We start from the raw sequence: 27,648 nt of genomic DNA on the forward strand, positions 1-27,648 counted from the left end.
GTGAAGGTTACAGGAGATGATGATGAGTAAGAATATGTACACAAGCAGTGTGCGGTAGACACTACTTTGATCTATTGCTCTGAATGGACAGTCCTTTACCATATTTGCTTTCTCAAGGTCCTTAAGGGGTGGGTCCAGCACCAGCTTCAGCAGGGAAGATCCTCCTCCATGCCTTCTACCACATTTCTGGAGGAAGGTGTAAGGAGGAAGATTCCTGTATCCCAACACTCCTTCCACCAGAAATCACTAAAAATCCAAAGAATTCTTACCTTGCTATTTTTTTTAAAGATTTATTTATTTTTATTACAAAGTCAGATATACAGAGAGGAGGAGAGACAGAGAGGAAGATCTTCCGTCTGATGATTCACTTCCCAAGTGAGCACAACGGCCAGTGCTATGCCGATCCGAAGCCGGGAACCAGGAACCTCTTTCTGGTCTCCCACGTGGGTGCAGAGTCCCAAAGCTTTGGGCCGTCCTCCACTGCTTTCCCAGGCCACAAGCAGGGAGCTGGATGGGAAGTGGAGCTGCCGGGATTAGAACCGGATCCCAGCAGGTTCAAGGCAAGGACTTCAGTCGCTAGGCCACGCCGCCGGGCCCTTACCTTGCTATTGAGTGTGTGTTAAAAAGGTGCTGTAGTTACATTTTACAAAATGGGTAGCCTTCTCAAAGAAAAATACAAAGCAAATTATCAATAAAATGATGAGAAATCTGATTCATCTAAAAATACTACAGCACTCTCCCTGCCTAAAGTGGGGAGGGGTTATCAAATGAAAACAATCTGATGAACTGTGGATCATCATAGAAACTACCTGATGGCCCCATAGGGGTTCTTTGTATAATCCGTTTGTATAATAAAATGTAAAATACACATGGATAACATGGATAATTTTGGCCAACAAGGTGTTTAACATAACTACAGAAATTTTCAGACTACAATTTTCCCATGGTTTAGGAAGTGGCATTATCAAAAGGGAAGGTTATTATTTGTCAAATCTCCAGGAACATAGTGAAGAGACAGTAAACCCCCAAAAAAGCAAAAATCCTAAGATACAATATATCGTTCTTATACCTTAATATTTGAGGTGAGGTGAGATCTAAGGCTTTAAATTTAACACCTAAAACTACAAACTCTGAAAGGAACAACGGAAATGAGCTAAGCCAGTCATTTCCTACCTTCCCCATCTCATTTTATTCCCCATAGGTTGATAATGGAATCCCAGAAAGACTGGGAACTTGCCTGTGGTTATACAACAGCAGCAAGTGTGGGCCCTGGACCACCTGACCTGTAAGGGATATGGGATCTCCAGACCTGTGCCCTAAGCTCTGCAGATCCCACATCCCTGACCTTGATCAGTGGAGGTTCCTGCCATCTGCTGGTGAGTGTCTTTCACCTTAGGAATCTGAAGCCTGCCTAAGCATTCAGGCAGGATCCTTTCTCCCCAGCCTCATGCTTCTGCCACATGAACAGCACTAACATTCACCAGTTGTTTTTTTCCTAAGAATAGAAATGTGCTGGTGCCCAGGCTTTACTGCACCCAGTCCAGGAGGGACACAGCTTATTCTGGAGGTCTCCTCAGCAAAAAAAAAAAAAAGAAAGAAAGAAAGCAACAATAACATAACACGCATAATCCCTAACTGAGCCATCTATGTCAGAATCATAGGAGTTCTCAGAATACACATCTGACTTGGACTGGAGAGGTGTCTGTAAGTACTCCCAGCTTGTAGGGATGCCCATACTCATGGCCCTGTTATGAAAGGGGCATGCTTAGTTCTGCCCCAGCCAGGGCACACTGCTAACCAAGAGACAGAAAGCCAGTCCTGCTGCCTGATCCCATATCGAGGCATAAGGGAAATGACACAGAAGCTCTGTGGACCTAATGCAGCATCCATCTGTGGAGAGAGGGATTTTCAGACACAGAAGGGTACATCCTCCCCACCTTTTAACCAGTCAGCCAAGACATGGGCACCAGGCCTCCTTCCCCTTCTCCCAGGAACAGCCAAGCATCTCCCATAAGTCACCAAGGCCCTGGTGCCTATTCCACATCTGCCCTGGCCTGATCACCCTCTGTGGAGTCTTCCTGCTTCCTCTTGTCTATATTTGGTGTGTGTGGATGAGGGGGAAAGTTGTCTGTTCATAACTTACACGCAAAGGGAAGTGATAGTTCCACTTTAACCTAATTTTTGTGTTGGGCAATGTCACAGATACACTAGTGGAAAATGCCATGTTAAGTAACAGATTGAGACTAGTGTGGTGAGTAGTAAGTCAAATGCTACAGTAACAAGGCAGAGAGAGCAGAGTTAGATTTATTCAATATGCTTTAAGAGAGCAGCATGCAGCAAAGACAGCTAAAAACTGACTGGTGCTGCTACACGGACTTGAATAAAAGAGCATACTATAACCGCAGTATCTTTGCAGTTAGGATGAGTTTTCCCATGACCCAATAGGTTTCCCCAGGTAAGTGATTTGCATTCTTGGTGGGGGCTCTAACTTTGTGGCTTTTCCAGAGTCTTGGGGCAACCCTCTACAAAAAATATTTGTCTCTTTTATATTCATTGAATGATCCCCTACTGAAAAATGCTTTCACTAAAGATGGTCCAACTTCTTGATGCTGTTAAAATAATAAACATTCAGTAGAAATTGTACTTCGGATTGTTAGCTATTCCTGGGCTGCCGGTAAACAGTGCAGTCCTCTCTCATGATGTGGGCCAGGACAGGAGCTCCCTGTCAGTCCTGAAACCACAAGAGAAATCCACCCACACATTATGCTGCATGTTCTGTAGAGCAAGCACATTCAGTGAATCTTTTTTTCACTTTAGTCTTTTAAACTTGTGATGGGTTGAACAGGGTATGAAGGACATCTGCACAGAAGTGGGACTCTCTTATATTCCAGAAATGCAGAAGACATCAAAAGCTACCCTCAGCATCCCTGGGTGATGTGACAATCACTCAGCGTGTCCCATCAGAACCCAGCCATGGGCAGCAAGTGACACCAATGTGTCATTCACTTTTTAGTTGGAGAAGGCAACATGGCTTGTGAGGCAGGGCTGTCCTCCCTTACATCAGAGACCAAGAAACAGTTGGTCCCATGCAAGCACTTGCTGAGTATCACAGTTGATCAGGGATAAAGGACAGTGAGACCCCAGTCTCTCTTATTGCTCTGAAATTTCTGCTACACCATCATCAAATGACTCAATTATGCTTGAGAGTTTACAAAACAAGAAACTAATAACTAAGTAGGTAAAAGATGTATGGCTGAGGGTAGAGTGGAATACCAAACCAAATTTGGCAGCCCCGTGACAGTCCTGTTTTACCCAGAGAAATCAGCTAAACAGAAAGAAGAGTTCCAAACTGGGAGCCAAACTAGGGCTAAGCCACTGGGCTTGGGACAGCAGCCAGGCAGCCAACGGCCAGCTTGGCCACTATGGGCACAGTGTCTCAGCCTCTCTGGGAATCACAGTAATAGAGCAGCAGCTGTGAGCCAGCTTCCCACACAGCACTTTGCAGACTCACTGCTTTCATTAGGTAAATGACAGAAAATGAATGCACTCTAGCGCTCAAAGGCACCTCTTCCAGCCCACCCCACCCTCTCACCCCCTCAATCATGCCAACCTGTAAACCAGAGGCCCTGAGGAACCTGACCAGTACAAGAGGCCACCCTGGAAAGGCACTGTCTTAGTAGCCATGTCAAAAACGACACAAACTTGTTTCTTTCCTTCATCCTGTGCCATAGGGATGCTGAGCCTTCCCTATTTCAGTGACTAGTGCTGCAGTCTTGTGCATAAATTAACAATGAATATAAGCTATTTGAGAGAACACTAAACAATGTCCAATGTCTTAGTAATCAACTAATGCACTTACAATAGCATATAAATGTCCTTTAGTCTGTAAAATAATTGAGATTCTAAAACAAAGCTGAAGCTACATTGGGAAAACAGTACTTCTGTACAAACTCAGGGAGCGACACAGGCATCACCCTTTTAGAAAGCAGGTTCATAATACATTACTCAGTGATCATCAAGCACTTATGTGGCACACACCATAGCAAGCACTTCACGTGCATTACTGCATTAACCCCTCAAACACACCAAAGGCAATGTTGAACTAGGTTTGAGGTAGCTTGCCCAAGGTCAGTCTAGGTGGACTTCAAAGCCTGTGTGTAGGAGACTTGATCCCCAAAATCTTATATTGATTACAAATTGAATTTTAATACAATTATAGTGTCTGGAAAGTGGGTCTCATGGGAAGTTATTAGGTCACTAGGGGTTTGTTCTCACAGCAGGGCTAATTACATAAGCCAGCTAGTGCAGCCCAGCTAGTCTGTGGCTGCTTCCTGGTTTCCCAGGTGATGTTCTTGCAAATGTTTTCCACCACCCATCTTCACTGGACAACCTCATCAATGATGATCTTGGATTGTGAACCTCCAAAACTGTAGCCGTAAAATACCTTCTCCCCTCCTAAGCAGCTCCTCTCAGGTATTTTCAAGTAATAAAATTCTAATGTAAGTGCATAGGTCATTAAAATCTTCTTTATCTGCTATCCATTCATTCTGGAAATGAAAACACATCCCAAGAAAGTGATTGCTACAGTGCAAGTGTCCTCATCAAAAACTCACATGAACATTTAGTCTTCATTGTAAGAGCTGGGGAGACCAGTGGTGCCTTCCAAAGGTTAGCAGGTTATGAGGACTCTGCCCTCATGAATGCGGTTAACTAGAGCTTACCATATTGGGGGCTTGCCTCAAGAGTGGGTCTGTTGTAAAGCTAATTTGGCTCTTGCTGTCCTGCACCATCCCTGGACTCTGCAGGGAGTCCCCACAGCAACAGGGACTTCACCACAAACAGTCCCTTGACCTTGGTTCTGCTAGCCTCCAAACCATGTGCTTTACGAGCCCTCATTCTCTACAAATTGCTTAGTTTATGACAGTCAGATATAGTAAAAGAAGGCAGTAATAACATAAAAACTGGATGTGTAGCAATATAGACTGTGATATTACTTATATGAGTGAGGAAATAAGTATACAATTATTATAAAATTATGAAAATTCTATCCATGGAAAATTATTTAAGATATGTCAGGGACACAGAAGTCGGATGAATGAGAAAGACTTGAGCCAGCTAAAGAAGAGAAAGAAAAAAGAATGTGATGTATGGAAGTAGAAGAACACATGAAATACAATGATAGGTTCATGTGTGGTTACTCTCTTCTGTTCATGTGCAGAAAAGAATGCTCCAGTGGTCTTTAAAAAAAAAAGATTTATTTATTTTGTTTTTATTGGAAAGGCAGATCAGATTTACAGCCAGAAAAAGAAACAGAAAGATATTCCATCCACTTATTCACTCCCCAAATAGCCGCAATGGTTGAAGCTGAGCCAATCTGAAGCCAGGAGTCAGGAGCTTCTGAATCTCCCATGTGGGTACCAGGTCCCAAGGCTTTGGGCTATCTTCTGCTGCTTTCTCAAGCCATAAATAGGGAACTGGATGAGAAGTGGCGCATCCAGGACATGAACAGTGCCCATACAGGATCCTGGCGTTTGCAAGGTGAGCATTTAGCCATTGAGTCATAATGCCAGGCCCATTTTTTTTCCCCCTTGCTAACAGTACTTTATTGAAGATTAACTTACATGAACTAGAATGCACACATCCATGATGAAGTCTCGATGAATTCTCACAGATACATGTGTGCATCAGCAAAGCAGCTGAAGATACAGAACCTTTCCATCTTCCCAGAACATGTCCTTGTGGTCTCTGCCTCATGCTTTGCACTTCTGGAGATTCTACCTATTGCAGTCCCATTCCCATTAATGCAGGTTTTTTTTTTAAAGATTTATTTTTATTATTTTTTCATTGGAAAGGCGGATATACAGAGAGGAGAGACAGAGAGGAAGTTCTTCCGTCCGATGATTCACTCCCCAAGTGAGCGCAACGGGCCGATACTATGCCGATCCGAAGCCAGGAGCCTCTTCCGGGTCTCCCACGCGGGTGCAAGGTCCCAAAGCTTTGGGCTGTCCTCGACTGCTTCCCGGGCCACAGGCAGGGAGCTGGAAGGGAAGCGGGGCTGCCGGGATTAGAACCGGCGCCCATATGGGATCCCGGGCGTGCAAGGCGAGGACCTTTAACCACTTGCGCCACCGCGCCGGGCCCATTAATGCAGGTTTTGAAGAACATCCAGGTGCCTCAACACATCATGTTTTGGAGCTTAGTTGACAAGCATACAGAGGTCTTAACCTCCTAGTCTTTTAACGCTGCTCAGCTCAGCAAAATAGTCCACTTCTCTAGGCTTATGTCTTCAAAAGAAGAGGTGACTGTATCTGAACACTGTGGTGGCTCATGGGCTGTGCCACTGCTGACGCCAGGCTGAAGGGAGGATGTGAGCTGCGGGAGCACTTATGTAAGAGAAGAAACAAATTGGTTAACTGCTCTACACATTCCTCTGCTGCCATCCTTACATCATGCAGGACCACCTGCACCTGTACCAAGTATCAACATTCTTACTTTTCTTTTTCTTCCAATTCATGGTGCAATTACACTCAAATTTTGAACACTTTAATAATAATGAAATTTTATTTAGATTACAATTCTTTGCATCACTGCTCTCAATAGAGCTCAAGTATTAAAAAAATATTCAATCCTAATAGTGATTTTCCTAACGAAGGCAAACAAAAAGTATTTTGTGGACTAACTAACGATTTAGGGATTACATATTCAATAATACTTCAGAAATTCATAAAGATGCATATTGTTAAAAATGACGCAAAAATTTCAAAATTTTTAAATTCATTTTCTGTTAACATTTGAAAGTTCCCTTCTATATTCAAATGCCAATGGTCCATCAACAACACTCAAATGTGAGTAATAATTCAATTAAATCACCTTTGGTATTTTCAATCATATAAAATCATAGCTTTCTGTGTACATTTTAATTTGTTTTTACAAAGGTATGTTTGTCATTCATCTAGAAACACAAAAAACCACGAATAGCTAGTACCATCCTAAAGAACAAGAAGTTAGCAGGGGGAATCACAGTTCCGGACCTCTGGACATACTATAGAGCAGTGGTTATCAAAACAGCCTGGTACTGGCACAAAGATAGAGAGGAAGATCAATGGAATAGAATAGAAGCACCAAAAGGGAATCCACACAGATACAGCCAATTAATCTTTGACAAAAAGACCAACGACAGTCCAAGCAAATGGGAAGGCCTCTTCAGTAAATGTTGGGACAACTGGCTGATAGCCTGCAGACACAAAAAGATAGACTCACATCTGTCACCATACACTAAGATCCAATCTACATGGATAAAAGACCTAAACCTACATCCAGAAACCTTCAAACTCTTGCAAGAAAATGTTGGAAATACCCTGCAAGACCTAGGAGTAGGTCCTGACTTTCTAAGAAGGACGCCAAAAGCAATAGCAGTTAAGAACAGAATAAACAAATGGGACCTCATCAAACTAAGAAACTTCTGTACAGCAAGGGAAACAATCAGCAAAGTAAAAAAGCAACCGACAGAATGGGAGAAGATCTTCGCGCACTATGTAGGAGATAGTGGGCTAATCTCCAGGATATACAAAGAACTCCAAAACAGCCAAAAAACCAAAACAAACAAGCCACTCAAGAAATGGGCACGGGAAATGGGCAAACATTTCACAAAGGAACAAGTCCAAATGGCAAACAAACATATGAAAAACTGCTCCAGTTCCCTGGCAATAAGGGAAATCCAAATTAAGACATCGATGAGGTACCACCTAACACCAGTAAGATTGGCCCACATAAAAAAGAACACCAACGACACTTGTTGGCGAGGATGTGGGGAAAAGGGAACCCTACTCCACTGCTGGTGGAGCTCCAAGTTGGTACAGCCTTTATGGAAATCAGTCTGGAGAACACTCAAACAACTCAAAATCTGCATACCATATGACCCAGCAATAGCACTCCTAGGAATATATCCAAAACACCTGTTTCATGACAAACCAACATGCACCCCTATGTTCTTAGCAGCACAATCAGTAATTGCAAAAACATGGAAGCAACCGAAATGCCCATCAGCAGAAGATTGGATAAGAAAGCTTTGGTTCATCTACTCCATGGAATACTACTCAGCTACTAAAAAAAAACAAAATGCAGTTCTTTGTGGCTAAATGGGCTCAACTGGAAACTATAATGCTAAGGGAAATGAGCGAATCCCAAAAGGTTAGATACCACATGTTTGCCTTGATTTAACCTGTAATTTTTGTTTGGTTGTTTGTTACTTTTTGAACCTGTCATTGATACTGTCTCAACCCAGATGTTTTGAAGAATTGAACTTGCATTATTTTTAACATATTGTTTACTCAATACTATGTCAATTAATCCCATAACATTGTATATTGATGCTGACGTTTTGTTGGGGCTTTTAACTGACCGGAACTTTACTCTGTTAGCTCTACCTTCAGACCAGAGAAGGTCTCCCCAAGAAGCCACTGAACTTATCTGGACAATAAGATGCTGGACTTTATGCTAGGTATATGCTTGCAATGAAGGAATCTCAACTGAACTTGAATTGTGGTTATGCAGCAAGGTGGAGGAATCCACCATGGGGGGAGGGTTGTGGGAGGGGTGGGGGGAATCCCAGTGCCTATAAAACTGTATCACATAATACAATGTTAATAACAATAAAAAAACATAAAATAATAAAAAAAGAAAAAAAAACAAAGGTATGTTTGTCAGGGTAGGAAGATAGAATATACAAAATACATAAACAAGACAAATATGGCTGCATCAACTATATAGAAAAACACTTCTATTTAAGGTGACATATACTCTTGCCATAGATTCTGCAAATCTTGGATATAAGTCTATTTAAAAGCACTCAGAGAAACTGCTAATATAATATTAAACAAGCATAAGCAGTTCTGGTTTTGAAGACTTAGCCCAATCTCTTCTTTTTCTGGGTTATGGGCACATGTAAACCTGTAGGAGACCAGCATTCTGCGAGGCTGCAATTGGAATTTCTCTATCAGAGTTTCCTGACCAAGAATAACTACAAATGGCCTGAAATACAAATTTCTGTTATAAGCCGTCAAGGCTGGTGGTCCTAGTTACAGCAGCCAAGGGAAACAGGCACAGTCTGAAAGCAGACAACTCATGGAAGAAACCAGTGAGTATCTATCATAAGAGGTTTAACCACATGTCTCTGCCCCTGCTGTTGTAATAAAATGCTTTAGAGTGGGTGTATTCCAGATAACACAAATCTACTTCTCATGGTTCCGGGGGCTGCCAAGTCCAAGGTCAAGGTACCAGCAGATTCAGCATCTGGTGAAATTCACTTTCTGCTTCATGCTGCAGGCAGCTCACATGAAAGGAGGCAGAGAGACCAGACTCTGTCCCCATGTAGCAGAAAAGTGAGAGGAGGAGACAGCGCTCTAAAGACATCTGCACACGTGGAGCAGGCAGACAGGAGGAGGCTTGTGTCCCAACCCTGAAGACTCCTAGATCCTCACCAAGGACTATCAGTACGAGCTCCGAGGACTACATCCCAACTGCCAAGGATACCACGGGGAATTGGAGTGCCTTCAGAGGCTGAGAACTCTGAGGTCACCCACCTCCATTTGGATCTTCCACATGGGATGGAAGAAGCCCATACCCTGCCTTGCAGGATCCAAGGTCATCGGAACAACAACCAGGAGCACTGAGCGGTCCGCAGAAACAAAACAGTAAACTTCCTTCAGGAATAGGGGGAGGAGCTTTCTCTGGTTCTTGCCTGGTTCCGACTTTGGGTCCCCACCCTCTCTCGTAATGACCATCAGGATCGCTCCAGAAACCCCCCCAAAACAAACTAACAAGTAAACAAATAAACAAACAAACAAAAACCCCTAGAATAGAGAACAACAAGGAAAGCTTAGAAACAGGAAACGGGCAGTGAGGATGCACCTATAACTCACTGGGTGGGACACAAAGATTAGTTACTCCTTACTAGGGTATTGAAGATTTCTCTGCACACCCCTCCTAAAACCGTTCACCTAAACTGTTGACATGTCTTGTTATAGAGTTAGACTACTCGAAAAACAGCCAGGTTCTGCAAAATCGTGCTTCAATGCTATAAACTGCTAAATACTAAAATTAAAATAGACATGAGACAGCTGAATAGTAATCTATAGCCATTCTGAAGGTGTATAGAACCCAACTGTATATAAACTAATAATTGTAATGTCAATGTAGAAGTCATAGGATGTGGTCCAGAACTTGTACTCTTTTCTCTCTCTTTCTCTCTCTCTCTCTCTTTTAACATGCTGGTTACACCATGTCAACTAATTCCATTATGTTATAAATTGTTACTGATGTAATGTCGGAGTTTTTAATTGATTGGGATGATACTCTGTCAGCTCTACCTTCAGACCAGAGATGGTCTCCCCAAGAAACTGCTGAACTTATCTGGACAATAAGATGCTAGACTCTATGCTTTGTAGATGCTTGCAAGGAAAGAACCTCAACAGAATCTGAACTGTAGTAATGCAACAAGAATCCACCATGGGGTGAGGGAGGAGTTTTGGGGAGGGAAGGGAGGAATTCCAGTGCCTATAAAACTGTGTCACATAATGCAGTGTAATTAATAAAAAATAAATTAAAAAAAGACATCTGCACATGCACAAGTGAGCACATGTATGTTTTAAGTATAGAAAGAAAAATCTGACCAACAACTTGTCCTATCTTCAGTAGCAGATAGCAGCCCTCACTTTGACAATATGGGCAAAGCACTACGGCCTTTGTACATATGGTGTAGGATACAATATAAACATGAATCGTATCTCAACAAGAAAACACGCTGTGATGATGAGGAATGTATTACAAAGGCACTCTGAATTCAGTAGTTATTGCCTCTGATCCTGAAGAAACAGGTTCAAGAACAAATAAGAGTAATAGACATGTAGACTTTGGCTTTAACTACCTTTTCTAGTTTGTGGTCAAAGAGGAATGAATTAAACATTTTCAAGCCAAAACAAAGTTTAAACCAAATAGGAGCATGTCAACTTGTCCATAAAGGAAGCAATCTTAAAAACAAGTATACTTCAGCCCTCAGGGAATTTGTCTTGGCAGTTTCCAAATACATGGAAGGCATACTTAGACGCAGTCCTCTTCATTCTTTGCTCGTGAACCATTAGTCTGTCACCAGCTCTGGAGTCTAACCGGAAGCCTTTGAGACCGAATGTTTTACTTCAGGAACACAAGTTTCATAATCTGGATTCTAATTTCTACTTTACATAAACAATATATGTTGGTCACATTTCAAAAATGAAAATACAATGAACCAAAATTATGAAAACTAAAAACATTATTCCTTGGTCCAAAATTAAGCATTTATCTCCTTGATGTATAATATCAATATATATTATATTCAGACATATACATACTTTTAAAATAAACCCATACTTACACATTCCATCTTACAACATATTTTTTTCCAGAATATTAGATCATTACTTTTCATTATAAATCTATCTTAACAAATGATCATCTGCAACATTCTAATAGCCAATTAACGCCTTTTAAAACTTGACAGATAATTTGAGGAAGTACTGCAAGGTTAATAATCATGTAAAATTTCTTAAATCCTTATTCTACTAAGAATGAGAACAAGTGACAAAACACAACAAATGCATCACTGCTTTCACAGTACCTTGTTCTGCCATATATTCTAGCCTGCTGCAGCTTTCTAGGAAACTGTGGTATGCCCTCATCTCTGCCTCTGTTATCCTCCCCCAGGTGTAAGGTGAGTATCTTGGGTCTTGCTGGTCACACTTGGTGCATAAGGTTGCCATGGAATTCCAGAAACAATGCCACCTCCCGTGCTTTCCATATCTCTCTAGGCACTGATCTCACACAAATGTGCTTAATCCCTTCCCCTGGCTAATCTCTCTGAAGGTCATCCAAAGTCGTTGCGAGAGCTGATCCTTTGGACTGGGGAGGATTACAGCCCCAATACGTTACCCGACTTCTTCATTTGGAAACAAAGATAAACATATTAGGAACAACAGTTTAAAATTATTTATTTACATACTTACTTATTTTATTTGCCAAGCACACAGAAACAGAGAAATTTCTATCCAGTGGTTCATTCCCTACTTAGGGCTAAGTCAGGCCAAGATACAGAAATCCCATCTGGTTCTTTGTGGATGATAGGAACCCAAACACCTGAGCCCAGCCAATGGCTGCCTCAGTGTACATTAGCAATAAATTGAAATCAAGAGTTGGGCAGGCATTCTGACATAGGACACCTAGTGTCTCTCTGGGCAACTTAAGTGCTGGGCCAAATGACATGCCCTAGAGTAAGATTTTTAAAGAGGAACCTTTAAAATTTATCTTTGTTCTATATTTTAAATAACACAGCCTGAGATGCAACTCTTGGAAGGCAGCAAGTAGTTAGACTTGTGTCAGTCACATGGAAGATCTGGATTAGGTTATGGGCTCTTGGTTCTAACCTGGCCCAGCCCTGGCTGTTACGGTTTAATATTTGAAGTTTTATTTAGGGCCAGCAAGACAGCCTAGTGGCTAAAGTCCTCATCTCATGTGCATCCTGAATCCCATATGGGCGCCAGTTTGTGTCCCAGATGCTCTACTTCCCATTCAGCTCCCTGCTTGTGGCCTGAAAAAGCAGAGGACAGCCCAAAGCCTTGGGACCCAGTGCCCACATGGGAGATCCAGAAAAAGTTCCTGATTCCTTGCTTCAGACTGGCTCAGCTTGGGACATTGTGGCCACTTGGGTAGTAAATTAGTAGACAGAAAATCTTTCTCTGTCTCTTCTTCTCAGTATATCTGCCTTTTCAATAAAAATTTAAGTTATTTATTTATCTATTTATTTCTTTTTATTATAATTTAGAGGCAAAAAGGGGAAGAGACAGGGTGCCCATCTACTGATTCACTTCCCAGGTGTCAGGAATTGAATCAGGTTTCCCATGTGTATAGCAGGGACCAAAATACTTGCACCATTACCTTCTGTGTTCCAGGGTATACATTAGCATAAGTCTGGAATCTACAGCAGATCTAGAACTCAAACCTAGAAATTTCAGTAGTAGATGCAACTATCCAAACCATATTTTACCCTCTAAACCAAATGCTCACCCCACACAGAAAAATTTACAGCAAAATGTCTTGATCCCAAATCAAACATGAGTCACAATTAAAACAACTGATCAACATATCAAAAATTACAATAGCTCATTTAAGATGCTTAAAATACAATGAGGATGAATACTACACTATTTTGCAAGAAAAACTTAAGTAAATATGAAATCAAAATCAACATAACCAAAAAAGTTAAAACATCATGAAGTATTGTACCATGCTCTTAAGAACTATTTCAAAATAACCTTATGAGGTCCATCATTTCCTCCATCTGACAAATGAGGAAGGAAAATTCAAATAATGATGAAATAATCAGAGATAAGAATCCACACACTCTGTTAGTGCTGATGGACCTCTAAAAAGACAATTAACCAAAATACATTTAAGATTTTATATTCAGATTCTCTAATCCAATGTTACATCTTCTAGAACTCCTTCTTTTAAATACCAATTGAAATAAGTAAAATTCTTATAGAAATTCCTGTACAAAGGTGTTCCTGCATTTTAAAAACAGAACACAGAAAGGGCTAATGCTGTGGCATAGTGGATAGCAGTGCCAGCATCCCACATGTGTGTTGGTTTGTGTCCCACATGCTTCACTTTCAATCTAGTTACGTGTTAACACACCTGTGAAATCAGTGGAAGATGGCCCAAATGCCTGGGCCTTTGGACCCATGTGGGAGATCCAGAAGAAGTTCCAAGTTCCTGGTTTCAGACCAATTCAGCTTCAGCCATTGCAGCTGATCAACATATGAAAAAATGTATATTTTATTAGTAATGTTTAAAATCCAATTAAAATGAATCCTACAGTATTTTGGTCTTCAAGCCAGGTCTCTCACGTGGGTGGCAAAGGTCTCATTACTTGAGGTATCACCTGGTATGTCCCTGGTTGTACACTGGCAGGAAGCACAAAGGAAGAGTAGAACCAGTACTCATACCCAGGAATTCCAAGGTTAGATGTAAGTGTCTTAAACACTGGGCTAAGTGCCCACTCATGGCCAACTCAAAGATGGGATGAGATTATGTTGAAGATGAAATCCACAATGGCAGATCACCCATGGCAACCTGCAATAAACACCTTAATTCCATTCATGTCCTAACCTGGAGGATCAACAAGTGACAGAAGAAACAACAGCCAATACTACAGACATCTCAACTGGTTCAGTATACACAATGCCGAATGAAAGATTAAAATGGAGTAAACTTTCTGTTCAACTGGTACCAAAAACGAATGCAAAAAACAGCAGAGCTGTTTTCAATGGAAATTTTAAACAAGCTAGATCAAGATCAGCAGCATCTCTTTGAAGAACCCTAATAGGAAACAAACCTGGTTTTACCAGCACAATCCTTAACACAAAGCAATGGCTACCAAGGTGGTCTAGTCAAAACAAAAATAAATACAGAAAAAAGACATGGCAAAAGTGCTTTGGGATGCTCAAGGTATTTTGTTTGTTGTCTTTCTGGAAGGCCAAAGAATGATCACATATGCTGTTTATGACAGTGTATTGAGAAAGTTAGCCAAAGCTTTAACAGGGGAAAAAAAAGTGCCCTGGAAAGCTTCCCTAGAGAGTTTGAGCTTCTTCCCACTGACAATGCTCCTGTTGATTCCTCTTACCAAACAAGGGAGCGTCTGTGAGAGCACTGATGCTATATTACTAGGCTTCCACCTTACAACCCTGATTTGGCTCCTTCTTACTTTTTGTTTCTTCAATGAATAATACAATATGCTCAATTAAAGATCTCAAACTTAGCTAGCTTCACCCTGCCGCCAAAAACTGGCAGCAGGACAAGTTGGGTGGATTCCAGTCTTGAGGCCAGGGCAGTCTCAAACTCCCCCAGCAGGGTGGCACTTGTGGGGAGGGGGGCGCCCCTGCCAGATGGAATCCCACTGGGGACTCAGGCCAAAGCCGCAAGGCAATGGCTGAGTCCTCGGCTTTGGACAGCGAGTGCACTAAATGGTGCCAGGCTCTGCCTGCTGGCCGCCCAGCAGCGAGCTCTGGGGTTTTTATGATATGAAATAGCTGCTTAGGGATACCCATGAATAAGGCCAGCTTTAGTGTAGGTGAGACACAAATTCCTGGTGATTCCCAGGAACAGGGACATGAAACTTTAGGGCAAGCATTGGACTGAGACCTGAAGGTTTGGACTGAGCAAACCTTAGCCCACAAGCAAGATTGGAAACCAGGGTGGAGCTCAGGACATGCCCAGCTAGGTTTTTGCACCAACTGGTCTGCATGAGCCACAGATGCTGAGCCACAGTGTCTAAGGCAGGGGTCACGACAGGTGAATGGGGCTGCGTTCTGGTCAGGATACAGTCATTGTCTCCCTTGGCACTAGTGTGGACTGTGACAAGATGCACCAGGCCAGGCCAGACTGCAACACCTTCTGGTGCTCTGGAGAACCAGGGTAGATGTGGGACAGACTAGGCTAGGTCTCAACCCCAACTGAGCCATATATGAGCTATATGGGGGTGTGGATGAGCCGTGGCTGGGCTGAAACATCCTAACTAGAATGGGTTGAAGGCCAGTTAAAAGCCACTGTTCCTGCTAGGACAGGAGGCGAACTGAGTAATACTGGCACATGGACTCACTAGTATGCACGAAAGCTGGCACTTGGAGGGGTTCTGAAGGAGGAGCCCGGGCAACTCCTCTGGCAGGACACAGACCCTGCAGCTTAGCGCAAGAAGCATGGAAGGAAACAGCCAAGAGGTCATGGAAAGTGTCCCACTGGCATGCATTTGGCATGGGTCGGGGGCAGACCAGGCTGAATCAGTTCACGTCATCCACTGGTAAATCTGAATGCCAGAACAGAGTGTGGGTCGAACCAGGTTTGGTCGCGACAAAAGCAGTACACAACACGGAATGCCAAGGTGAGGTTGCCTGAGCCAAATGTGACCGCAGCACCCAACCAGCACATGTGAGAATCAGGAAGGGAGGGGAATAAAGGGTTGTTCCCTAGCTGAACAGCACCTCCCACTGGAGAGCATGAGCTGAGGTGGGGGTAGACCAGACCAGGCAGGGCCACAGCACCTGTGCACTTCATGTGGACCAGATCAGGGGAAAACCAGGCTGGGCTGATTATTCCTACTGGTGCAATCTAGAACTAAAGTGGGTAAGGGTTGTTGGGGCTTAGCCGCAACATCAGCTGACAGAAGCTGACACTGGGGGCTAGTTCTGTCAAGTTAAACCACAGAACCACCTGGAGAGTGCATAATCTGGGAGTGGGAGTGACCTGGGAGAGAAATAGTGGGCTCCTCCCTCTTGGGTTGCCACCCCCCAAGGAAGGGCACGAAAAGTAGGACAGGGGCTGGGGTAGACAAACACCCAACAACATCCATGAAAGCTGGATAGTTGAGCTGGTTAGATGGAATTAGGTTACAATACCCACTGACATGTATGAGAGCAGAAGGGAATGTGGGACAGATTGGACTAGTCTGCCACACATACTGGCAAATCAGGGTAGGGGGTGGGCCTGGTGGGGGTTATTGTGGGTCACTCCGACTACACTGCAGCTCCCACTGGTTTATGTGAGGGCCAAGTATTTCCTGGGCAGAACCAGGCTGGACTGCAACACCCATTGGTTCCAGTAGAAGACATGGATGGAAACAGAACCAATCCAGCAACTGCAACCACCAGCTGATCGGGGCAATGGACTGTGCCGGGCCCTGTGCTTGCTAGAATACACAAGAATCTGGACTGGGAATACCTCAAAATTTCTTTGGGGATCTCTCCAATCGAAATGCCGGACTCAGAACCCTAACCAGGAAAAGACAGAACAAGTCAATCAACCACCTCAGCTATTTGTCGGCAGCGAAATACTGGGCAAATGGAGACTCTATGAGGGTCTGTGTCAATCAGTGGATTCTTCAACAACCTCATCGGGACTTGGGGTGGGAAACTGGCTTCTCCCTCAATATTCTCTTTACCTCAGATACATGAAGTAAACAATATGGAAATAATAGTGTTAACCACTTCCCTAAAGCCCTTGAACCTTTTTACCCTAATTAACTATGTAAAGATTGTCAAAAATATAATAAAAAAGATATCAAGGGGCCCAGCGCGGTGGCGCAAGTGGTTAAAGGTCCTCGCCTTGCACGCCTGGGATCCCATATGGGCGCCGGTTCTAATCCCAGAAGCCCCGCTTCCCTTCCAGCTCCCTGCCTGTGGCCTGGGAAAGCAGTCGAGGACGGCCCAAAGCTTTGGGAACCTGCACCCGCGTGGGAGACCCGGAAGAGGCTCCTGGCTTCGGATCGGCATAGTATCGGCCCGTTGCGCTCACTTGGGGAGTGAATCATCGGACGGAAGATCTTCCTCTCTGTCTCTCCTCTCTGTATATCCGCCTTTCCAATGAAAAAATAATAAAAATAAATCTTTAAAAAAAAAAGATATCAAACTTAAAAGGTACATGCTAAACAATTTCATTTATATGGCATTAGGAAAAGGCAAAACAAGAGAAATGAAATTGTTGCAAGGAGTTAAACGGTTGCAAACAGAGCTAGATCACATTATTTAAATTATGATAAAATTATGTAAAATGGTAAAGGAAAAATAACTAGAAGGATATTTGTTACTACTAGTAGGAGATGGAATTATACTTTCTTCTTTGGGTTATTTGAATTTTCTAAACACTGTATAACGAGCATGTATAATTTTAATCTTTTTAATAGCTTTTAACTTTTTAAGTAGTACACAATATAATTCACTGTTTTTAGTGAGCAGCTCTATGATTTTTGACAAATTCATATCACTTAGCCATCATCACAATCAGGATACAGAGTAATTGGCCTCTGTAGTCAAACCACCTAGCAAAAATTCCATTCTTAATGCCATGTAAATGGAATTGTATACTGTTACCTTTTCAGTTTGTTTCCTTTAGCATAATGTACTCCAGGCTTATTCATACTGTCATATGTATCAATAATCCACTTCTCTACACTAGTGACTATTTCACTGGACAGATATGCCACAGTTTGTTCACCCATTCCCCAGGTGAAAGTCATTCAGGCTGTTTCCAGTAACCAGTCACCTTAAAAATAAAGACGCTGTGAACATTCACATACAGATTTGCAGTTATTGTTTTCATTTCCCCTGGGGTGGGATTATTGGATCATACGGTAAAATACATTTAACTTTCTGAAGACCAACTATTTTCCAAAGTGTCAGGTTCACTTTACCTCCCTACCAAGAGTGTATGAAATATCAAATTCTCTTTTCATTCTCGCCATAACGTGGTGTTTTCATTATTCCTAGCCATCTTAATAGGTGTGCTATTTATGTGAAGACTACTGATGATGTGTACATGAGGCTGCTTTATAAGGTTCTTGGAAATTGAATAAAAAGCTCAGGCTCAGTGAAATCACTCAAATGGCTAATCTTGCAAACGTCAGGATCCCATATGGGTGCTGGGGTGTGTCCCAGTGGCTCTACTTCCCATCAAGTTCCGTGCATATGGCCTGGGAGTCAGAAGAGGTTGGCTCAGAGCCTTGGGACCCTGCATCCACATGGGAGTCCTGGAAAAAATCTCTTGGCTTCTGGCTCCTGGCTCCTGGCTCCTGGCTTCAGATCATTTTGGCTCCAGCTGGCCATTTGGGGAGTGAACTAGCAGACAGAGGGTCTTTGTCTCTTCTTCTCTCTGTATCTGTCTTTCTAACAAAAACATAAAATGAATCTTTAAAAACAATACTTGATGGCTTTTAAAAGCTCTGTTTAATTCATAGATCAATTTGGGAAGAACTATCATCTGAATACTGTGCCTTCCAAATCTTAAGCCCAAAACCATGTATTGATTTTATAAACAGTTTCAAGCCCTCATGAAATACCATATTATACTCATCATCCTCTTTCTTCTTCTGCTTCACTTTTAGATTATACTGCAAAGCCACAGAAAAATAACCAGGAAACACGATCTTTCCCTTTAAAATTTGGATTGGTTTTCCCAAAACACTGAGAGAGAAAAGACTCACCCCACACCCGAAGGGAAAACCAGGTTGTAGTGGAATTTTCCATCTCATTTCTGCACCATATGTCAGTGTCTAAATCCTGCTTCCCAGCCTGAAGGCTTTCTCCTTCTTTGCAAGCACAACTTCTGTGAGTAGCTAGAGGAATAAATACTGCAATGGAAACTAGGCAGAATAAAAAGTAGACAGACATAGGAAAGAGAGTTCATAAGGCCGATCTTCCCATTGTAGATCCTGCACCAAATTCTCTGCACCAATGCAGAAAGAAAGGAAGAAAGCAAGAAAGGGCAAGGGAGCCACAGGGAGGGAAAACACTAATAAAATTATGAGAGCCTCTGAAACTCTCAGAAGCTGGGGTAGCCAGAGGATACAGCAACAACAGCGATGCTAGATGTTGCATGTGTGTTGCTAGGTCATCAACGGCTGCTTCTCTCCCATCTTCAGGAAAGTCCCCTATACCCTTAGTTTTCTGTATACCCAACTTTTGAGGTCCTCAGGAAAAGGTTGGGTTTCATCATTGAGTCAACGAGGTGTAAAACAAGAGCAGCAACTGAAGCAGCCAGAGTCCAAAAGCAAAGAGCTACAGTGAGGAACTGGGAACCAACGGCTGATCCTGACATCTGCCAGTAGATGCTCTCACCAATTCCCTTAAGCCTCCAGCAAACCCGAGGTGCTGTATACACTAGGACCATACTGGCAGAGGCAGCAGCCTGGTTCTGTCCCTTCCAAGTACCTGTGGTTGTGCACAAGGATGATGCTTTCTTCTTCACAACCCACCCTCAGTGTTGACCCAGTGTCCAGAGGCCTTTGTAAATATGGTTAGCCTTAAATGGTAGGTTCAATAAGAAGAAATAGGTACAGGAGCCTCTTTCCCTTCTGTGATTACATTAAGTATAGCTTCCCGGGGTAAACAAAAAAAAAGCTAAAATGAATTTAAACTGATCTGATAACAGGTAGAAAAAGGTAGGAACATGAGAGAAACCTGTACTGGACAAGGCAGATGTGCTTTCAGAAAGACTGAATGAAGAAATTCACAAGGGACATGCTCAAACATTTTGAGTTTGCCCATACATGTACACTTTGTACTTGAATCTCCCTCAGAATAAAGTCATCTAATTACAGGGACCTTCTGCACTAAACCGAAGTGCACAGTAGTGCTGTCCCTTGCCATTATAACATGAAGTTATCCCCAGCTGTAGGCAACTGCCTCGGTTGCCTTGTACCTTGGCAAACATTACACTGCCAGGAGAAAAGCAACCAGTAGCTAGTGTGTGTTAGCTATACCAGTGTGCAGCATCATTGCCTGTGCTACTTTTAAAAAAAAATTAAGATCTAGGAAGAAGGGGGCAAAGCACCCACCATACCACTGTGGGCACACAGCAGCCGGGGTCATCCCACCTCCATCCATGCCACAAGTGCATGGTAGAACGGCATGCATTGCTAGTGGCTGAGTTACTAGGGACAGGTCAGAATGTGGGCCACTGAGGGCCTATTTGACATATACAGGCTGAGTGCTAAGGGTTTCTAAAGACCGGGCCACTGTACCCACAGGTAATCAAGGGAACTGAGATGGGCTAGATCAGAAGGGTGAATCCAGAAGGCCTCCCTGGGATAAGCCTGTACACACAAGAGCCAGGGCTGGGGAGTGGACCATGCCAGGCTAGGTTACAGCATTTGCTGGCACTTGAAAGCCTCATGTTTGGGGCAGGCCTGGTAGGGGTTCTTTGGCACCACCCTGACTAGGCCACAGCACCTGACAGGATACACAAGAGCCAGGACTGCAGGCAGATTGGGTTGAGCTAGGCCACCCTCACAAATCTGAGAGCTAGGTCTGAGGACAGACCAGGTAGAGGTCCTCAAGGTCTTCCCAACTAGGTCACAGCACCTGCTGGTACACCAGAGAGCCAGGACTGTAGAGGTGGGCTGCGCTGGACTAGGCTGCAGCATCTGTCAGCATATGTGAGAGCCAGTTCTGGGAGTGGGTCTGGAGGGAGCTAACAAGGGTCTCCCCAACTAATACAAGTGCCAGATCTGGGGGAGAGCCAGGCAGCACACAGCATCAGCCCGTTCACATGGGATTGTTTGCAACACTAGCCAGCGCACTTGAGAGCCAGTTCTGGGGCCAGGCCTAGCAGAGGTCCCTAGGTCTTCCAACTAGGCCACAGCACCCACTGGTACAAAGGTTGGGCCTGGAGTGGGCTATGCCAGGCCACAACACCTGCTGGCATGTGTGGAGATAGTCTGGATGCAGGCCTGGTTGAGGTTCTTGGGGGTGACCCTGATCAGGCCTCAGTGCTTGCCTGTGTACCTGAGGCTGGGTCTGGGGGTAGGCTGGGCCAAAATGGGCTGCAGCACTCACTAGTGCACACACAAAAGCTGGATCTGGACATCTGCTCACTAGGGGCACTTAGTGTCAAGCCAATGGGTCCGCTCCATCTAATCCCCAACTTCAGAGGGCACCACATGTACATCTGGTCCTGCCTCAGAATACACTTTACGGAAATGGGCTGCCCCCATTGTTGATTCCATGTAAAGAAAGACAACATTCTGGAATGCACATGAAATACAGGACAAGTGGCCTCTCTGGTTCAATGGAGAACCCAGAGTACCTCACCAAAAGACAGAAAGAAGAGCACAGTGAACAATGCTACATAGCAAATTCTCCACCAGGAATCTAAGGTTATGGAAATGCTAAAACACAAACAGTCAGAAAGTATGGAAAATTATTTCTCATACCTGGTGTAATGAAGCCAAAACTATCTTAGAACAATAGAGACTACTCAAATAACACCTCCAGGACATTCTTCTCCTGACCAGAATCCCGGGGATAAAACCAGTGGACCATCCTGTCCCCTGGCACTGATATGATGTAGCAACAGGGAGCAGCACAACATCTACCCCCAACCCTGCCATGGTCACAGGAGGAAGGGAAAGCTCTTTTTTCTCACAAACTTTACCTCCTACTTTTTCCCATTTCACCCAGAGACCTGCATGGGTCTTCAATTCCCTCACCTATGTACAAACATTTAAAAATAAATTTTAAAAAACTTGAAGTTACAATTTGTTTAGATTTTTTGCTTTGTAAAACTCTAGTATTAGCATAGAAAGTATAAGAAGGCAACAGTTCTAAAAATGTATGCCTAAACACAGCCTGAACCCTGTCAAAGCAAGTACCTGTTTACTACCTTCACATGTTTAAAGATTACTAAGTAAATACTGGAGCTTTATTGACAGCTTTTCTTTGGAAATAAGTGACTATTAATAAATTAAGTGATCCAGTGGCTCACAAATAACTTATGCTCAGGCACTAATGTCATCTTTCACTAAGTTGTTACTTTACTTTAACTTACTAATAATATACCCACCATTGACTAATTAATACACTATTCTGTAATGAGAAATCCATAAATGTGATCAGACACACACAGGCCATGAGGCAAGCCAGACCCAGTTTTCAACTCTGACCAGTCCAGTGATTCCTGAGCTGCCTTCTCAAGTTCTTGAGATTCTCTGCTATCTTGGTGAAACAGGGACTCACTCATATGTTACTAAGCTGGTATTAAGAGTTCAGATCGTTTCACTCCCTACAATGCTCTCTCTACAACAGTTCTTGGACCAGTTTGTTCATGGTGGGTATTCTCTAAATTCCTATTCTTTGACCAGTCCCATTTCAGTATAGTTGTGGGCTTGTACCACAAAGGGGAAGTGGTCTTGAAATTATATATACATATATATAATGATTATATATATGATGATTATATATAGGGGTGTGCGTGCGTGCGTGTGTGTGTGTGTGTGTGTGTGTGTGTGTGTGTAATAGGCCCAAGGGAGGCTCCCACCCTGAGTTCCATAACACATGCCACAGCCTGGAGAGTTTGAGAAAATGGAGCAGAAAAGGTCAGGAACGAAGTCTCTAGAAACAATATTACCAGGGTCAAATTTTGGCCCTGTCACCAGCAGCATATGCCAAAAGAAGTCATTTTATCCATTGTTAGCCTGAACTGAAATATACATGCCTTTGATAACACTGGTGTGTTAGGTTCCAGAAATTCTGCCTAGTGCCTGCTAATAAGAATTGCTTTCTTGGATTTCACAAGTCCACAATAATAAGATAGCCTTTCTTTATAGATATATGAAAATCAATCATCATCTCCCATAATAAGCAGAAAGAATCTGTACACCCACTGGGAAGAGCCCATCCATAATGACAGGCTCAGGCTTACAGATGTTCCAGCTGGGCCACACTCAGCTTGCCCAAAAGGAAGCAGATCAGAGGCCAGCTTCACCCTTCAGGGAGACATTCCTAGATAACAGGACCATTTCCATTTCATCCTCAAGCACTTCAACTATCCTGACCATTTTAAAAGTAGCTATATCCATTAAGTACAATTTCAGCATAAATGTCAGTTTACCTGAAGCAGTTAAAACACACACACACAGAACGGATGAGCTATGGAGCCAAATGTAGGCCCTAAGCAACAACTGAGAGGAGCAGGGAGCCCATGAGGGAGACAGGCATCCAACAGCCACACCCTAACACCAAGACTCTTTATAGAAGAGACTCGGGCTTGGTTGTTTCCTAGATAATAAGTGAGATGAACCATCTTCATCAAAAGAACTATATATACTTCTTCAATATTCAAGATCCACATGTCACTTGTCAAAACACATGAAAAAAATATTTTTAACTGCTCATAGAGCCTGGTATGATGACTCAGTGGCTAATCCTCCCTCTGCAAGCACTAGGATCCCCTATGGGTGCCAATTCATGCCCTGATTGCTTCACTTCCCATCCAGCTTCCTGCTTGTGGCCTGGGAAAGCAGGGGAGGATGGACCAAAGCCTTGGGATCCTACACCCATGTGTGGGAGACCCAGAAGAAGCTCCTAGCTCCTGGCTTTGGATCAGCTCAGCTTCAACCATTGCAGCCACTTGGGGAGTGAACCAACTGACAGAAAATTTTCCTCTCTATTCTTCTCTCAGTAAATCTGCCTTTCCAATAAAAAGATTTTTAAAAATTAAGAAATAAAAATGTTCACATATATATGTATGTGTGAGCTATAATATATACAAGTAATATAAATGTTATACATATGTATGTATCATTTGAAAGGCAGAATAGCAGGGGAAGAGAGAGCTTCCATCTACTGATTCACTCGCCAAATGCCTGCAATAGACACCCACACTAAGTCAAAATGAAAAGTCAGGAGATACTTTTAGATCTCCCACATAGGTGCCAAGGGCACAGTGTCTGAGCCACCACCATCTGCTGTTTCCCAAGATGTGCATTACCAGGAAACTAGATCAAAAGCAACGTTGGGAAATAAATCCAATCGCTGTAATATTAGAAAGCAGACAACCCAAGCAAACGTTCCCCTAACCCTAACCCTCAACTGGACTAGATGCTCCACAGTGGTAGATAATTCAGCTGTCTTGTGCATACACTAAGATACTGTCAAAGGCTGAACCTTCCGTCTGCTGGTGTTCATGGCTCCGGGCTTTGATCTGATCCAACCAACATTGTTGGAGGCATTTGGGGGAGTGAACTAGTGCACAGAGGGTTGGTTTCTCTCTCTCTCTCTCTCTCTCTCTCCCCCAACCCCCTCCAAATTGTATGTGTGTATGTGTATGTGTGTGTATTTGAAATGTCATTTCAAATAAAATTTTTTAAATTAAAGAGAAACAAAATAGAAAATTTTGTACTCTTCTCAGCCTGACCATATAGCAGAAAATAAAGAGCACTACATTTCCAGGAGAAAAAAAAAAAAACAAGAGTGTGACCAAGTGACCCGTTCTGAAACAGATGAAGTATAGATAAAATCAATCATCAAAACCATGGGAGAAGGACCAAGGACCACCAAGGCATTTAAGATAGCTTTACTTAGGATCCTTTCCCGTGACATGCCCAGGATTTCTGAGGCAGGCTGAGGGGACTCTCCAAGGCCTCATTGTACAGAGCTGCCTCGTGACTGCTCCCCAAGTTCTGGCCACAGCGGCCCCAGCCAAGGTACAACTGGACCCAGCAAAAGCTCGTGAAAACATGGAGCTTGGGCTATGTGATGCTGATTTTGCAGGAGTGAAGCATGCAAGAGTTATAGGATTATGAAACATTGCATTGAGGTTTGAATAAAAGTCTGAAGGACCAGACTGAAGTTTGTTGCAAGAAGTCCAAATGGGCCAACACTTAGGGGAGCTGTGAAAAGCCAAAGTGGAGCCCTCAGGCAGTTAGAGAAAGAAGCGACATGCAATGCCTGCCAGGTAAAGCTGCAAGAAACATGCACTCAGGGAAGTCACTGATACCAGCACTGCATCCCCAGAGAGCAGCCACGTGAATGGAGACCAACTGAGCCTCAGAGGTGTGGAAACCTCTGCCCAAGTTCCTAATGCTGTCTCAGACAACTGGGGGCCCAGGCAGATACCTATTATGAGGGCGGAGTCACTTCAGAGAGTCCCCATCAAATGGAAATGACAAGTGGAAATGTAGGGAGCTGCCCCGGCATCCTGACCAGGACAATGCGGTCTAATCCCCACTTCAACATAGAGAAGAATATGCCAGACTTGGAGCTTTAGGATCTAATGTCTATCCTTCTGAGTTTGGGTCTTGCCTTGAGACTAGAGTTAATTCTACTTGACTAGTCCTCACTTTGGCAATGGGTGTTCTATACCCTGTGCCTATCACATCATGGTATTTGGAAGGATGCAGCTTGTTTCTGATTTTGCAGGGGTTCACAGCTGGAAGGGTTTGCCCTGAGTCTTAGGAGCTTGGACTTTCGAATTAATCCTAGACTGACTTAAGAGTGGAACTACTGGGAATGGGATGATTGCATGTTGTACGTTGAAAGGAAGTGATTCGGGGGGTTCAGGGAAGGAATTCTATGGTTTGAATTCTGTACCCTAACTCATGGTATTTAGTCTCTAAAATTCTACAATAATGGTATTGAGAAAAAGAAACTTACAATGATGGTGTTTGGAGACAGGGTCTTTGGGAAGTCATTAAATCGGATTAGGTTTGTTGGGATGGGGCCACTGTGATTGAATCTTGGTGTCTTTATAAAAATAAAGAGACCAGAGGGACACACAGAAAAAGTCCCACTCCTGTCATGCTGTGACATAGCAATGCAGGACTTTGGCAAAGCCTATGTCATTCTTTATGGGCTTCAAACTATGGAGACCAGCACTGTGGCATAGTAGACTAAGCCTATGCCTGGGGCGCCAGCATCCCACATGGGTGCCAGTTTGTGTCCTTGTTTCTACATTTTCAACCCAGCTCCCTGCTTACAGCCTGGGAGAACAGTGGAAAATGGTCCGAGTCCTTTGTCTCTTGCATCTATATGGGAGACCCAGAAAAAGTTTCAGGCTCCTGGATTCTGATTGGTTCAGCTCTGACCATTGTGGCTATTTGGGGAGTAAACCAGTGAACCAAAAGATCTTTCTTTCTCTGTCTCTCCTTTTCTCTGTAACTCTGCTTCTCAAATAAAAATAAAATGCATCACCAAAAAAAAATTCCAGAACTATGATCCAAACTAAACCTCTGTTTCTTATAAAGTTAACCTGCTCCCATTGTTTCATTATAGAAACATAAAGCTAATGCACCTCTACCCTATTAATAAGAGGGAAAAAAACAAACAACTATGAAATCCTAACTTCTTGAGCCGTTAAAGCAAACAGGAAGAGTTTGCCTAAGTGAAGGGTAGTGTTCAGCAAGGATGGATTCTTGAGAGTATCTAGAGCCCCATGGAGTCACAGTGCAAGTTCACAGGCACTCATGGGTCCTCCTCTCTAGACTGAGGACAGGGGAGACTGGAGAGAGCCTTTGGAGCAAATGCAGGCTTGGAATAGCACAAGTCTCTTTATAAACCAAAGCTGCTGGAATGGGGGAGCAAATCCTTCCATTAGATTCCAGGGCACAGCAGGTTCACAGCAGCTTGGAGAAGAAGAAAACAAAACAAAACAAAATAAACCAGCCTTCTTCAGAACTTCTTCAGTTCTAGGCATAATGTAGAAAATGCTCCCAGAGATCTGCCAAGGATTCTCATCCACACTGTTCTAAGGCACCTAAAAACACACAGTCCAGATGCAGAGATTCATGGGAACTGACTTTACCTTTACAGTAATAACAGAGCATGCAAGAGTGGCACACTCACCATGTGCTGGCTTTATCACCTCCAAATTGCATCCTGTGAGAGGTCATTGTCAGGGACCTTGTACTACCCTCTCTACCATATCCCTACACTGCCCCCATGAAACTCCAAAGCAGGCAGCAGGGACAGCAGCTTAGCAGGGAGACAGATTACTCTACACTGGGTGAAGGCAGCCTGTCACAAGCTCACTGCTGCCGAGGTTAAGGCTTTTAAGACTGGACCACCCTTGCCTCTCCTACTCTGCCCGTGCTGATACTTTTGGCCTGCAGTTACGCCTTCCTGTAGGCAACCTGTGCTCTGACAAGGTAAGCTCATTTGGCTCCTACAGCAGTTTTTAGTAAGCAGTAGGGGGACACTGGTGGAGTATTCTTTTTGGATAAACTGAAGGAGTAATAAAGCACCGCTCTTCATGCCTCTCCTTCTAGTCCATGAAACAAACAATTGCAGTCACTTT

The 27,648-nt window shown here is 43.4% G+C and overlaps 1 protein-coding gene across 1 annotated transcript in view; it reads right to left on the bottom strand.

Annotated features, from left to right (window-relative positions):
* The window catches only part of MCF2L2 (MCF.2 cell line derived transforming sequence-like 2), a 232,463-nt gene that overhangs the window by 196,815 nt on the left and 8,000 nt on the right, over positions 1-27,648 (bottom strand). The gene's annotated exons all lie outside the window — the stretch shown is intronic.

This window comes from Ochotona curzoniae, unplaced genomic scaffold (assembly GCF_017591425.1).
Source record: "Ochotona curzoniae isolate NIBS_2020 unplaced genomic scaffold, NIBS_Ocur_1.0 scaffold_2587, whole genome shotgun sequence".
Classification (NCBI taxonomy): Eukaryota; Metazoa; Chordata; class Mammalia; order Lagomorpha; family Ochotonidae; genus Ochotona; species Ochotona curzoniae.